The sequence below is a fragment of the Coregonus clupeaformis genome, chromosome 24, assembly GCF_020615455.1.
Source record: "Coregonus clupeaformis isolate EN_2021a chromosome 24, ASM2061545v1, whole genome shotgun sequence".
Lineage (NCBI taxonomy): Eukaryota > Metazoa > Chordata > Actinopteri > Salmoniformes > Salmonidae > Coregonus > Coregonus clupeaformis.
In genome coordinates this window covers 35,947,465-35,961,543 of record NC_059215.1, presented here as the reverse complement: position 1 = coordinate 35,961,543, position 14,079 = coordinate 35,947,465, and the positions used below count along the sequence as shown (strand labels likewise).

The 14,079-nt window shown below is 41.4% G+C and overlaps 1 long non-coding RNA gene across 2 annotated transcripts; it reads left to right on the top strand.

Annotated features, from left to right (window-relative positions):
* Positions 1 to 3,874: 3,874 nt before the first annotated feature.
* Positions 3,875 to 12,155, top strand: LOC121538235. 2 transcript variants are annotated; one of them, XR_005995184.2, is made up of 4 exons: positions 3,875 to 4,074; positions 11,366 to 11,627; positions 11,760 to 11,833; positions 12,071 to 12,155. It is a non-coding gene; the product is annotated as an uncharacterized LOC121538235 (long non-coding RNA). The 2 variants fall into 2 exon arrangements; XR_005995185.2 differs by lacking the exon at positions 3,875 to 4,074 and adding an exon at positions 4,643 to 4,728.
* The last annotated feature ends 1,924 nt before the right edge of the window (positions 12,156 to 14,079 follow it).

Below are 14,079 nucleotides of genomic sequence, written 5' to 3'. Positions count from 1 at the left end.
TTAAAAAAAAAAAAAGCAGAAGTCAGTGGTCCAATTCCATTCAAACTTCAATTTTAACAATTAAATGCAATTGTACAGATTTTTTGTAATGTTTTTTATGATTATAATTTTGTGATTTTAAATAATGCTCCTGCATTGACTAAAATCAAAATGTCATTGACAACCATCCAGATATTGATACACACATTTCACCATGTTACTATCATATAAATAAATCAGCATAGCTATCTTAATGTCAGAAAAGACCCAGATATGTTTAGATTTTCACCTCTGTAACCAAATGGACCACATGCAGATGTTAATTTGATATTGGTATTGATTTTGATATTAACATCTATCATATATCTAATGGTTCAATATCTTACAGGCCTTTTACACTGGGAGGTGCTTGGCCCAGGTGCTTGGCTCAAAGCCTCAGACTTTAGTGCTTCAATGGCTGAGACCAACAAAAACAAGCTGAAGGCCTGCCTGACTTACTACTCTAACCGGACAGAGGTTCTAGTGGAAAAATAGCATTAGTGGTGGAAGGGGTGTTTTAGTACTTCAGCACAGACATGATTGAACCAACAGAAAAGGGCATCGCTGCCATCTTTACTGTATTGTGGCTGGAATTCAATCATTGCCGATAGAGTTTGTCTATACTCAAATTTCAGAGGTGCGTTTGATTTGCACAGCAGTATGTAATGGATGGAGGGAGCGGACATTTGATTTAGAAACCAGCAGTCCTGTGGCGAGACCTGTTCAGTATAGCAACAAATCTGGCTGAGAAGACATACAAAACTGAGAAGCCATACAACAGGACTACAGTATCTAGGACAGAGGTGCAAATCAAACACACTTCTGAGTTAGCATTTCTTATTGGACAAGGTAGTCCCTCCCAGTTACAGTCCCTTTTTGTTAAATTTGAATACCACCCTGGATCCCATTCCCAGAGGTGGTGCACGGTTGTATCTAGTAATGGCTGCCACCGTCCCTCCCTATACAGATCCCAAGCTCTTGTTGACATACACTGTAAATGTTTTTTGCATTTTAGTAACATGCTCTCAATGCCAAGTCGAACAGACATGGAGTCCAAACGGCAACCGCAAAGGATTCAAGAAACATAGGCTTTAAAAAACACACAAGATAATGGGGTGTACACCCAGCCAAACAAGCCAGAATGCAAACTTTAGCTCCAGAGACATGAATCTTCAACATAAAAACATACTTTAAACCACTACACTTAGGCTACAGTGTTCGCTTCACATATCACACTTACAAAAAAACAACAACCAACACTCAACAAACTTCAATGCGTTGACACGCAAATGCGTCTGCATGTCGCAAACAAAAGCGGTAAACCGTTTCAATTTGCTCCGGTTATTTTCTTATTTGCTCTCGGCAATTGTAAAAAAATATATTTTAAAAATCCACACGGCTCTGCCTTATTTACCAGTTTATTTTTGCACTAGGGTTTCATTAGAGGCCGGTCCATCTGCGGAGGAGAGGAGGTGTAGCAACTAGCCGCCTGACAGAATGATTAATAGGGGTTCTGGGGCCGGGCCCAGGCGACACATCAAAAACAACACCGCTTCCACAGGCCTCACCGCCACTTCCTGTGGCGGGCCCCCGCTGCAAATGAAGTGAGAGGAGGGGGGTGGAGGTAGTATTGGTGGGGGATGAACAAACCAACGTTAATGAAGTTCCACCAATCTCCCTCTCCATCTCCCCGGGACAGCTCAGGAGTCATCTGCTTTAATTAGGGTCTTGTTCGTTGTCACTGGGGGGGAAGGGGTGGGGAGGCGGGAGGGAGAAAATAAAGTTAGAAAAAAGTTCTGGAGAGGATTTAAATGCACTTAAAAGGGCTGCAACTGTTTGTAGAATGAGCATTAGGCAATTACAGAAACGTTGGATACCTGCACACAACAGACAAATATTATTTTTGGACCAGTTTGAGTCCTGACACAGTCATTAGCAGGACCTAACAGTGGTTGTTGTCATGGTGATGGGATAGGTGGTGCTGAGAGAAGACCAAAGATGAAAATCAACAACACACTAGGACTAGGGGACTTCCAAGACAAGACAGCAAAATAACCTAGAAGGCTTCTCTGACAAATTCTCTGAGGAAGTAAACTGCTGATTAGGTAAAGTATGGTGTCTATGGTGCCAAGGGAAAGCAAAACATGTCAAAACAAACACAACCCCTGTATTAACTCTACCACCTCAGAGTTCAAGCAAAAAAGGACCACTTGGGTTTGTGAGTGTTGAAAAAAGACTGCCCTCCTGTGTCAGCACACACACACACGTATACACACACGCGCACATGCGTGGCGCACACACACACACACACACACACACACTCCCACTCCTAGGCCACATAACAGACAACATAGCCAAAATACCAAACTTAACCGCTCTAGTACCATTATAAGTCAGGATGATGTATACCTGGCAATGACCAAACAATGTGCCATTGCAAAGCTGTTGAATACAATCCAATTTCTGGTTCATTAGTGGAGTTGGCACAAACATTGCTAGAGAACAGAACACAAGAACCAAGGATGTGTGTGTGTGTGTGTGTGTGTGTCTGACTGACGGAGAGCTGCTTTAATAAAACAACATGCATGCAGGTCTCTGGAAATTAACAGGTTGTCATCCTCTTGCTTTTCCGAGGTGGGAGAGGTGCACGCTTAATCCCGGAACATGCTTAACAATTCCATTACCGCTCGGAACACCCAAGGTATCCTTTTGAAGCGGGTACCAAATTGTTACCACTTGGCCCTCTCCTTTTCTCTTCTTCACTCTGCAGCAACACACACACACACACACACACACAGAATAATAATAAACAGCCTTTGGAACAGACACTGACGCTGTTAACCTAGGGCGGGCGTCTTGCAGCTTTTTGTTGAGACATGGAGGTTTGGTGAGTGTCTGCTACTCTGATCAGCCTGTTGTTGGGCTGAATGGTATACTAGCATGTGGTATTGCTAATAGCTCATCACTGGGTTTTATTGGCTAGTGGCTTCATCTCTTGTTTGTGTCTATGTTATTATGGAAATGAGCTCATCTGTGCACCAAATTAATCATTTATGAATGTAAAGTAATTGAGAGAGACAGAGGATGTGTGCATATTGGTGGTATACTAATAAAATTGTGACTCCCGACTAAAATGCAATCCGGCTGTCCTTTCTTGCTTTTTTTATGAGGCCAATATATGTCACACACTGACATTCACCATGTGTTGAAACGACACTGAATAAAAATATAAACGCAACATGTAAAGTGTTGGTCCCATGTTTCATGAGCTGAAATATAGATCCCAGAAATGTTCCATACACAAAAAAAAAGCGTATTTCTCAACAACAAAAATAGAAGTCCTACAGGAATCCTGAGGAATTCAAACATTTGTGAAGGAATTGTGCAGGTGTCCTGCAGGAATCCTGTAGGACTGACACAATCCTGAAGGAAAAGTCCCTGATGCTCCTGCAGGAGTATGACTTGTCCTGCAGAAATGTAAAAAATCCTGCACAAACATGACAATTCCTGCAGGAATCCTGCACAACCTAAACCTGCAGGATTTTGATATTCCTGAAGGATATGGAAATTCCTACAGGACCAATTCCAGCACGAATCCTGCAGGATTTTGATATTCCTAGGGCCATATCAGCTAGTCAATCTGCTGGAGGACATAAAGTGTGTGTGGAGGTGAGTGGACATAATTTTGTATATAGCTAGCTATTTTTTTATAATTTTTTTAAAATACAATTTACAACAAGATTAATGGTCATGTGACATCTTGGTCACCATAGCAACAGTTGAGGAAATGACTGCCAGTCAGTTTAGCTAGCTAGTTCATTACTGCTAATATTATTTTATTTTTTATAGGTAAGGAGTAAGAGAAACACACTAAAACTACAACAAATGTTTATATGAATATGTTAGGGGTATCATAGTTATTTTTTAAAAATGTGTTGCGTTTGCAGAATATTTGTTATGAGTAAGTTAGCATGTTCTCTACCACTGGCTGCTAGCTAACTAGCTTTTTAAAAACTACATTTAAAACTCTTGCTTCCATGGAAAGGGACAAATGAGGTATGATATCCCTCTTGCTATGTCTCTTTAGTACTGTTGTCACAAGTTAGGCTATCATTTTAAAGTGTTTTGAAATGGATGGTGATAGATTCGATTTTTTGAATGACTAGGCTAATGGCTTCTTGGCTAGGACTTGACGACGGTAACCAAGTCACATGATCAATCATATGACATGTAAATAAGGAAGTGATTGCATTTAAATAGTAAAAAAGGGTTTAAAACATTGGGTGTGTTCCAAATTGCATACTTGCGTTCTCTCAATGATGATCTTCCAAGCATACAGTCTAGTATAGGAGAACGCAGAGCGCTTAAAATCCGCTCAATTTGAAACGTACTTCGACGTGCCCTCTAATCAAAATAGGAAACTGCATCATCACGCAGCCGGTGTCAACAAAGCTAGCTTTTATGCTAGCTAGCTACGTCTGTTTACATTGTAGCCAATGTAGCAGTGTGAGCAACTAGTGCAAGCAATTCAGTGAACACCTATCTCAGAATGGAAATATTTAATACAAATACCAAGTAAACAAGTAACAGAATCGATTTTCTCAGTACCCGTTAGTGAATTAAACTGACACCGACCAGAATCATTTTACGTGGGGTCCTCCTCTCGCAAATTGCTTGGTCTGCTGCTACATTGTTGTGGACGTATGACAGGTAAGCTTTCATGCATTGTACAGAGGCTGAAGTTAAATCCCCCCCACAGAAATAGCGAAATAAGCTATTTTGCTTACTGTTTAATTATGATAAATAGCCAGAATAGTGGTGTTTCACTGTGAAGGTAATATTGCATTTCATTAGGACTGCTGGTGTTTTATTTCTAATGAGCAGGTTTGCATTGTGATAAATTCAAACAACCATAACACCCATGCATATTATTAAATTACACTGATGTTCACGACAGCTTGGTTTTATATTCACCTTATGCATTGATAACTAAATGATAGGTGATATGATGTAATACAACTAGATTAGTAAGCTAAATGCATTGGATACAAAACAAACACTGGCATATTATAAAAGACAATGTCCAATTTAATTATATGCATGCATATCAAACAGGAATATATACTATATTAAATAATACCCCATTTAAATATTACTAATGCCCTTCTCTCTCTGCAGGGGATTAGACAGATTAACTGCAGCCCCCAGATGCCCTAGCCTTTCCTGTATCTGTGCATGAATCCTTAGAACACAGTCCATTGTACAAAAGTTGTATTAGTCATATGTACAAGATACACATGGTCCAACAAAATGCTTACTTGCAGGTTCCTTCTCGACTATGCAACAACAATAAGAAATAAAAAGGTAATACGAACATAAAGTAAATGGCTCAGTAGAATAGAAAACATTTTAGCATCCCCAGTGGTGGAAAAAGTACCCAATTGTCATACTTGAGTAAAAGTAAAGATACCTTAATAGAAAATTACACAAGTAAAAGTGAAAGTCACCCAGTAACATATGAGTAAAAGTATTTGGTTTTAAATATACTTAAGTATCAAAAGTAAATGTAATTACAAAAATATACTTAAGTATCAAAAGTAAAAGTATAAATCATGTCACATTCATTATATTAAGCAAACCAGACGGCACAATTTTTAATTTTTTTAATTTTTTTATTTACAGAGAGCCAGGGGCACACTCCAACATTCAGACATAATTTACAAACAAAGCATTTGTGTTTAGTGAGTCTGCCAGATAAGAGGCAGTAGGGATGACCAGGGATGTTCTCTTGATGTGTGTGAATTGGACCATTTTCCTGTCCTGCTAAGCATTTGAATTGTAACAGGTACTTTTGGGTGTCAGGGAAAATGTATGGAGTAAAAAGTACATATTTTCTTTAAGAATATAGTGGAGTAAAAGTTGTCAAAAATATAAATAGTAAAGTACAGATACCCCCCCAAAAAAACTTACAGTGCATTTGGAAAGTATTTTTCCACATTTTGTTACGTTACAGCCTTATTCTTAAATTGATTAAATTGATTTTTTCCTCATCAATCTACACACAATACCCCATAATGACAAAGCAAAAACAGGTTTAGAAATGTTAGCTAATTTATTAAAAATAAAAAACGGAAATAATACATTTACATAAGTATTCAGACCCTTTACGCAGTACTTTGTTGAAGCACCTTTGGCAGTGATTACAGCCTTGAGTCTTCTTGGGTGTGACTCTACAAGCTTGGCACACCTGTATTTAAGGGAGTTTCTCCCACTTTTCTCTGCAGATCCTCTCAAGCTCTGTCAGGTTGGATTGGGAGCATCGCTGCACAGCAATTTTCAGGTCTCTCCAGAGATGTTTGATCGGGTTCAAGTCCGGGCTCTGGCTGAGCCACTCAAGGACATTCAGAGACTTGTCCCGAAGCCACTCCTGCGTTGTCTTGGCTGTGTGATTAGGGTCATTGTCCAGTTCGAAGGTGAAACTTCGCCCCAGTCTGAGGTCCTGAGCGGTCTGGAGCAGGTTTTCATCAAGGATCTCTCTGTACTTTTCTCAGTTCATCTTTCCCTCAGTCCTGACTAGTCTCCCAGTCCCTGCCGTTGAAAAACAGCCCCACAGCATGATGCTGCCACCACCATGCTTCACTGTAGGGATGGTGCCAGGTTTCCTCCAGACGTGACGCTTGGCATTCAGGCCAAAGAGTTCAATCTTGGTTTCATCAGACCAGACAATCTTGTTTCTCATGGTCTGAGAGTCTTTAGGTGCCTTTTGGCAAACTCCAAGCGGGCTGTCATGTGCCTTTTACTGAAGAGTGGCTTCCATCTGGCCACTCTATCTTAAAGGCCTGATTGGTGGAGGGCTGCAGAGATGGTTGTCCTTCTGGAAGGTTCTCCCATCTCCACAGAGGAACTATGGAGCTCTGTCAGAGTGACCATCGGGTTCTTGGTCACCTCCCTGACCAAGGCCCCTCTCTCCCGATTGCTCAGTTTGGCCGGGCGGCCAGCTCTAGGAAGAGTCTTAGTGGTTCCAAACGTATTCTATTTAAGAATGATGGAGGCCACTGTGTTCTTGGGGACCTTCAATGCTGCAGACATTTTTTGGTACCCTTCCCCAGATCTGTGCCTCGACATAATCCTGTCTCGGAGCTCTACGGACAATTCCTTCGACCTCATGGCTTGGTTTTGCTCTGACATGCACTGTCACCTGTGGGACCTTATATACAGTGGGGAGAACAAGTATTTGATACACTGCCGATTTTGCAGGTTTTCCTACTTTCAAAGCATGTATAGGTCTGTAATTTCTATCATAGGTACACTTCAACTGTGAAAGACGGAATCTAAAACAAAAATCCAGAAGATCACATTGTATGATTTTTAAGTAATTAATTTGCATTTTATTGCATGACATAAGTATTTGATCACCTACCAACCAGTAAGAATTCCAGCTCTCAGAGACCTGTTAGTTTTTCTTTAAGAAGCCCTCCTGTTCTCCACTCATTACCTGTATTAACTGCACCTGTTTGAACTCGTTACCTGTATAAAAGACACCTGTCCACACACTCAATCAAACAGACTCCAACCTCTCCACAATGGCCAAGACCAGAGAGCTGTGTAAGGACATCAGGGATAAAATTGTAGACCTGCACAAGGCTGGGATGGGCTACAGGACAAAAGGCAAGCAGCTTAGTGAGAAGGCAACAACTGTTGGTGCAATTATTAGAAAAAGTTCAAGATGACGGTCAATCACCCTCGGTCTGGGGCTCCATGCAAGATCTCACCTCGTGGGGCATCAATGATCATGAGGAAGGTGAGGGATCAGCCCAGAACTACACAGCAGGACCTGGTCAATGACCTGAAGAGAGCTGGGACCACAGTCTCAAAGAAAACCATTAGTAACACACTACGCCGTCATGGATTAAAATCCTGCAGCGCACGCAAGGTCCCCCTGCTCAAGCCAGCGCATGTCCAGGCCCGTCTGAAGTTTGCCAATGACCATCTGGATGATCCAGAGGAGGAATTGGGAGAAGGTCATGTGGTCTGATGAGACAAAAATATAGCTTTTTGGTCTAAACTCCACTCGCCGTGTTTGGAGGAAGAAGAAGGATGAGTACAACCCCAAGAACACCATCCCAACCGTGAAGCATGGAGATGGAAACATCATTCTTTGGGGATGCTTTTCTGCAAAGGGGACAGGACGACTGCACCATATTGAGGGGAGGATGGATGGGGCCATGTATCGCGAGATCTTGGCCAACAACCTCCTTCCCTCAGTAAGAGCATTGAAGATGGGTCGTGGCTGGGTCTTCCAGCATGACAACGACCCAAAACACACAGCCAGGGCAACTAAGGTGTGGGCTCCGTAAGAAGCAGCTCAAGGTGCTGGAGTGGCCTAGCCAGTCTCCAGACCTGAACCCAATAGAGAATCTTTGGAGGGAGCTGAAAGTCCGTATTGCCCAGTGACAGCCCCGAAACCTGAAGGATCTGGAGAAGGTCTGTATGGAGGAGTGGGCCAAAATCGGGCAAAATCGGCAGTGTATCAAATACTTGTTCTCCCCACTGTAGACAGGTGGGTGCCTTTCCAAATCATGTCCAATCACATGAATTTACCACAGGTGGACTCCAATCAAGTTGCAGAAACATCTCAAGCATGATCAATGGAAACAGGAAGCACCTGAGCTCAATTTCGAGTCTCATAGCAAAGGATCTGAATACATTTACAAAAATGTCTAAACACCTGTTTTCACTTTGTCATTATGTGTTTGAGTGTCGATTGATGAGAAAAAAATGTGGAAAAAGTCAAGGGGTCTGAATACTTTCCCAATGCACTGTAAGTAGTACTTTAAAGTAGTTTTACTTAAGTACTATACACAACTGATCATCCCTAAGTGAGGGACATCAAGGAAATCAACATTCAAAAGCTTGTTCAGTACACCTCATTCAACTAATTGTGGTTTAAATTGTAGACTATGAATAGTTGAACATGGTGTTTGCTGGGCAGGAATAAAAACTTGCACACAGTGCTGTACCCTGGGGTAGAAATCACCCACGTCTGTATTTTAGAATGAGCTTCATATGTTACAATGAGCTGACAATTCTGCATGATATAGAATAACATGTGGATCTACTTCTAACATAGTGATGTGGCACAGTGCTGAATAAACTCCTGTCTAAACTCCTGGGATAGGGTGATAAACAGCAGTGACTCAACATTTACATTCAAAATTCATATGAAAGTCATTTGTTCAACATTTTAACATAATTTGGTTAATAAATGAAGTAAATACTTAAACTACCGGTGAAAAGTTTTAGAACACCTACTCATTCAAGGGTTTTTCTTTATTTTTACTATTTTCTACATTGTAGAATAATAGTAAAGACATCAAAATATAACACATGGAATCATGTAGTAACCAAAAAAGTGTTAAACAAATCGAAATGTATTTTATATGTGAGATTCTCCAAATAGCCACCCTTTGCCTTGATGACAGCTTTGCACACTCTTGGCATTCTCTCAACAAGCTTCACCTGGAATGCTTTTCCAACAGTCTTGAAGGAGTTCCCACATTTGCTGAGCACTTGTTGGCTGCTTTTCCTTCACTCTGCGGTCCGACTCATCCCAAACCATCTCAATTTGGTTGAGATCAGGGGATTGTGGAGGCCAGGTCATCTGATGCAGCACTCCATCACTCTCCTTCTTGGTAAAATAGCCCTTGCACAGCCTGGAGGTGTGTTGGGTCATTGTCCTGTTGAAAAACAAATGATAGTCCCACTAAGCCCAAACCAGATGGGATGGTGTATCGCTGCAGAATGCTGTGGTAGCCATGCTGGTTAAGTGTGCCTTGAATTCTAAATAAATCACAGACAGTGTCAACAGCAAAGCACCCTCACACCATAACACCTCCTCCTTGTTTTACGGCGGGAAATACATATGCGGAGATCATCCGTTCACCCACACCGCGTCTCACAAAGACACGGCGGTTGGAACCAAAAATCTCGAATTTGGACTCCAGACCAAAGGACACATTTCCACCGGTCTAATGTCCATTGCTCATGTTTCTTGGCCCAAGCAAGTCTCTTATTTTTATTGGTGTCCTTTAGTAGTGGTTTCTTTGTAGAAATTCGACCATGAAGGCCTGATTCACACAGTCTCCTCCGAACAGTTGATGTTGAGATGTGTCTGTTACTGGAATTCTGTGAATAATTTATTTGGGCTGCAATTTCTGAGGCTGGTAACTCTAATGAACTTATCCCCTGCAGCAGAGGTAACTCTGGATCTTCCATTCCTATGGCGGTCCTCATGAGAGCCAGTTTCATCATAGCGCTTGATGGTTTTTGCGACTGCACTTGAAGAAACGTTCAACATTTTTGAAATGTTCAGTATTGACTGACCTTCATGTCTTAAAGTAATGATGGACTGTCATTTCTCTTTGCTTATTTGAGCTGTTCTTGCCATAATATGGACTTGGTCTTTTACCAAATAGGGCTATCTTCTGTATACCCCCCCTACCTTGTCACAACACAACTGATTGGCTCAAACACATTAAGAAGGAAATACATTCCACAAATTAACTTTTAAGAAGGCACACCTGTTAATTTAAATGCATTCCAGGTGACTACCTCATGAAGCTGGTTGAGAGAATGCCAAGAGTATGCAAAGCTGTCATCAAGGCAAAGGGTGGTTATTTGAAGAATCTCAAATATAAAATATATTTTTATTTGTTTAAAACTTTCTTGGTTACTACATGATTCCATATGTGTTATTTCATAGTTTTGATGTCTTCACTATTATTCTACAATGTAGAAAATAGTAAAAAATAAAGAAAAACCCTTGAATGAGTAGGTGTTCTAAAACTTTTGACCGTTAGTGTACATCTTACAAAGTTATTCCTTATTCCTCTGGAACATTTTCTCCCAATACTGAACATTTCAAAAACGTTGAAAGTTTCTTCAAGTGCAGTCGCAAAAACCATCAAGCGGGGACTTCAGTCTGCCATTAATTCAGACGTTTTTGGAATTTTCGCTGTGTTGCAAGGTGTTATGGGATAGCCTCCCCGGTAAAGGGAACAAAAATGTATGCTCCCATGCGTTCTTTGTTTTCCAGACCTTCCAAGTCCACTTATAGAACTTTCAGCAAACCTAGTACATACTTTGGAATCGCACTTGAAAAATGACAGTTGATTTCCGTACTCGCTATAGGCTCTAGATATAACACAAGTATGCAATTTGGAACACAGCCAACGTTTATCTATGAAATATCACATTATTTTCACTGAAATATATTCAGTCTCAATTAAATATACACATTTTAGATGTATATATATTTTTACATGACTTTCACTCCGTTTTATTTTAGCTGGCTTGGACAGTTTCACCACTACCATGTGAGTTCTCTTCTTTTCCCTTACAGCTAAGACTACAGGGAGCACACAAAACACACACATACACCTAGTATTTCACTGTAATTCTTTACCTTGTATTTCTAACAGTTTAGCAGAAGGCCACCACACCACATTAGTTGTTAAGTGCATGAGAAAACAATACATTTACTAATTCATCTGTTTCTGATTCTTTGTCTCATTTGGAGCTCCATTAGTCCAGTAGTCTACCAGTTAAAGGTGAGTAGGTTGTCTTTTACTACTACAATATATAATTTGCACTATTTTGTCGCTGTTTTTCATGTAACACACAGATGTTCTGCAGTTATATTCTGAACTCTGCCCCTCTCATCCCTCTCCTGTCCTCCCCAGTTAAGACAGAGCCTGTAAACAACAGTGAGACTGACTACCACAGAAGGCAGCACTGGACAGCCATGCAGGCGAAGGTAACACCACAGTTTCAGCCTCTCATTTCTCCCTTTAAAATGGAGCCTAACACACAGATGTTGGTGTACCAGCCATATTAAAACCAACTATCACCAAGTTTACCATTGCAGACATCCGTTTCCCTTCACACTAATAGACATAAGCTGTTCATGTGATGTCACCATTACTCTCACTCTTGTTACAAAATATGCTTTTCCTTAACATATCTATTCAAAATCAAATGTTCTTTCACCTAGGAATCATCTTTTATACAGTGCTAGTGAAATGGACAAACACGTCAGCTGTTGCTTCATTGGATAATAAAATTGCCATGCAATCATATCTTGTGTAATCTGTCCATTCTTTTGAAAGAATGTGGATTGTCCTACATTGTCACGGTTTCGGCCGAGGCTGCCTCTCTTCCTTGCTCGGGCAGGCTTCGGCGTTCGTCGTCTCCGGAATACTAGCTGCCACCGTTGCATGTTTCTATGTTCGTTTGCTTTTGTCTGTTTGTTGTGACACCTGTTATCGTTTAGTGTAATTAGTGTCCTATAAGTTCTCGTTGTGTTTGTCTAGTGTTGTGTGTGATTGCTTTATTTCTGTCGTGCGTTGCTGGACGTGTATACTATATCGCTCGGTTGAGCTATTCTCCACTGTGTTGGAGCGTTTGACGCACCTGTGTAGTGCGCCCGTTTTGTTTTGTCGCCTACGTGCGGAGTTTCGCCTTCGGGCAAGTTTGTTCATTTTCCCTTGTGGATTTTCACTAAAGTCTTTTGGACTGTACTTCGGTGTCCTGCGCTTGATTCCACCACTACACCCACCTACAGCATCACTGACATACATGAAGTTCTCTGAAGGATGTGGAAGAAATCCAACAGGTTGTCCTGTAGGAGAATGGCCCTGGACATTTTGTGGATTTACCTGCTGGACTCTTACCTACAGGATATCTCACAGGATTTTGGGACCATTTTGGTGTAGGGGAATTATTGCAGGTAGTCCATCAGGAATCAAACATGCAGGATTTATTTGAGGACTATCTGCAGGATTCCTATAGTATGTTTCCTCACGTCCAGTAACGGGTGTTTCTCAAAGACGCCAGTCTAAGTCACTATATCAAGACTGAATATAGGAGGGGGAGGCATGCAAAATAGGAATCAATTTGTGTGTGTGTGTGTGTGTATCTCGCCTTCTGCCACCGGCTGAGTTTATCCAGAAGATCTGTTCTGCTTCACATGCTGTGCTTGCCTTGTCTCTGACACACACACACACAGTCATACACACACAGTCATACCCACCGCTGAGTGTGTGAACCCCCATCCTCGTGCCGGTCCAAATCAGTGTTCCAATAACAAGCCCTCTATTGGCTGTTATGATTATTCCCTGTGACAAATGCTGGCTGCTTATATCTGACGTGTTCAGCCGCACGGTGTCGGCCTTCGCTCTATACTGTACTGGGGTGTTTGTGTCTCTCTGTGTGTTTGTGTGCGTGTGTACGAATAGTCCATGTAGAGAACCGCACAGAGAGGTAGGATGAAGTGAAGAGAATAAACCTTTTAGCAAATAAGTACATTTATTTATTCACTGTTATGCCTGGACACTGTACGGCTGTAATTAAGAGGTATTTTAAATGTAAAGCTGCAATATGTAACTTTTTGGGCGACCCGACCAAAATCACATAGAAATGTGAGTTATAGATCTGTCATTCTCATTGAAAGCAAGTCTACGAACCAGTAGATTTGTTCTATGTGCACTATTTCTATGCTTCTCGGTCTTAAGTTTCGTTTTTGCGTCTTTACTTTCGGTTTTGTACACCAGCTTCAAACAGCTGAAAATACAATATTTTTGGTTATGGAACAGATATTTCACAGTGGTTTAGATCACTCCCGAGTGGCGCAGTGGTCTAAGGCACTGCATCGCAGTGCTAGCTGTGCCACTAGAGATCCTGGTTCGAGTCCAGGCTCTGTCGCAGCCGGCCGCGACCGGGAGACCCATGGGCGGCGCACAATTGGTCCAGCGTCGTCCAAGGTAGGGGAGGGTTTGGCCGGCAGGGATGTGGGTTTGTTTCCCACGGGGGGCCAGTATGAAAAAAAAAACATGTATGCATTCACTACCTGTAAGTCGCTCTGGAAAAGAGCGTCTGCTAAATGACCTAAATGTAAATGTACAATGATTCTATACACAATTATTGCTTGTTTTGTAACAAACTGAAATTAGGCAAACTATTAGAATTTTTTCTACAATTTGTTCTGCATATTGTGCCTTTAAA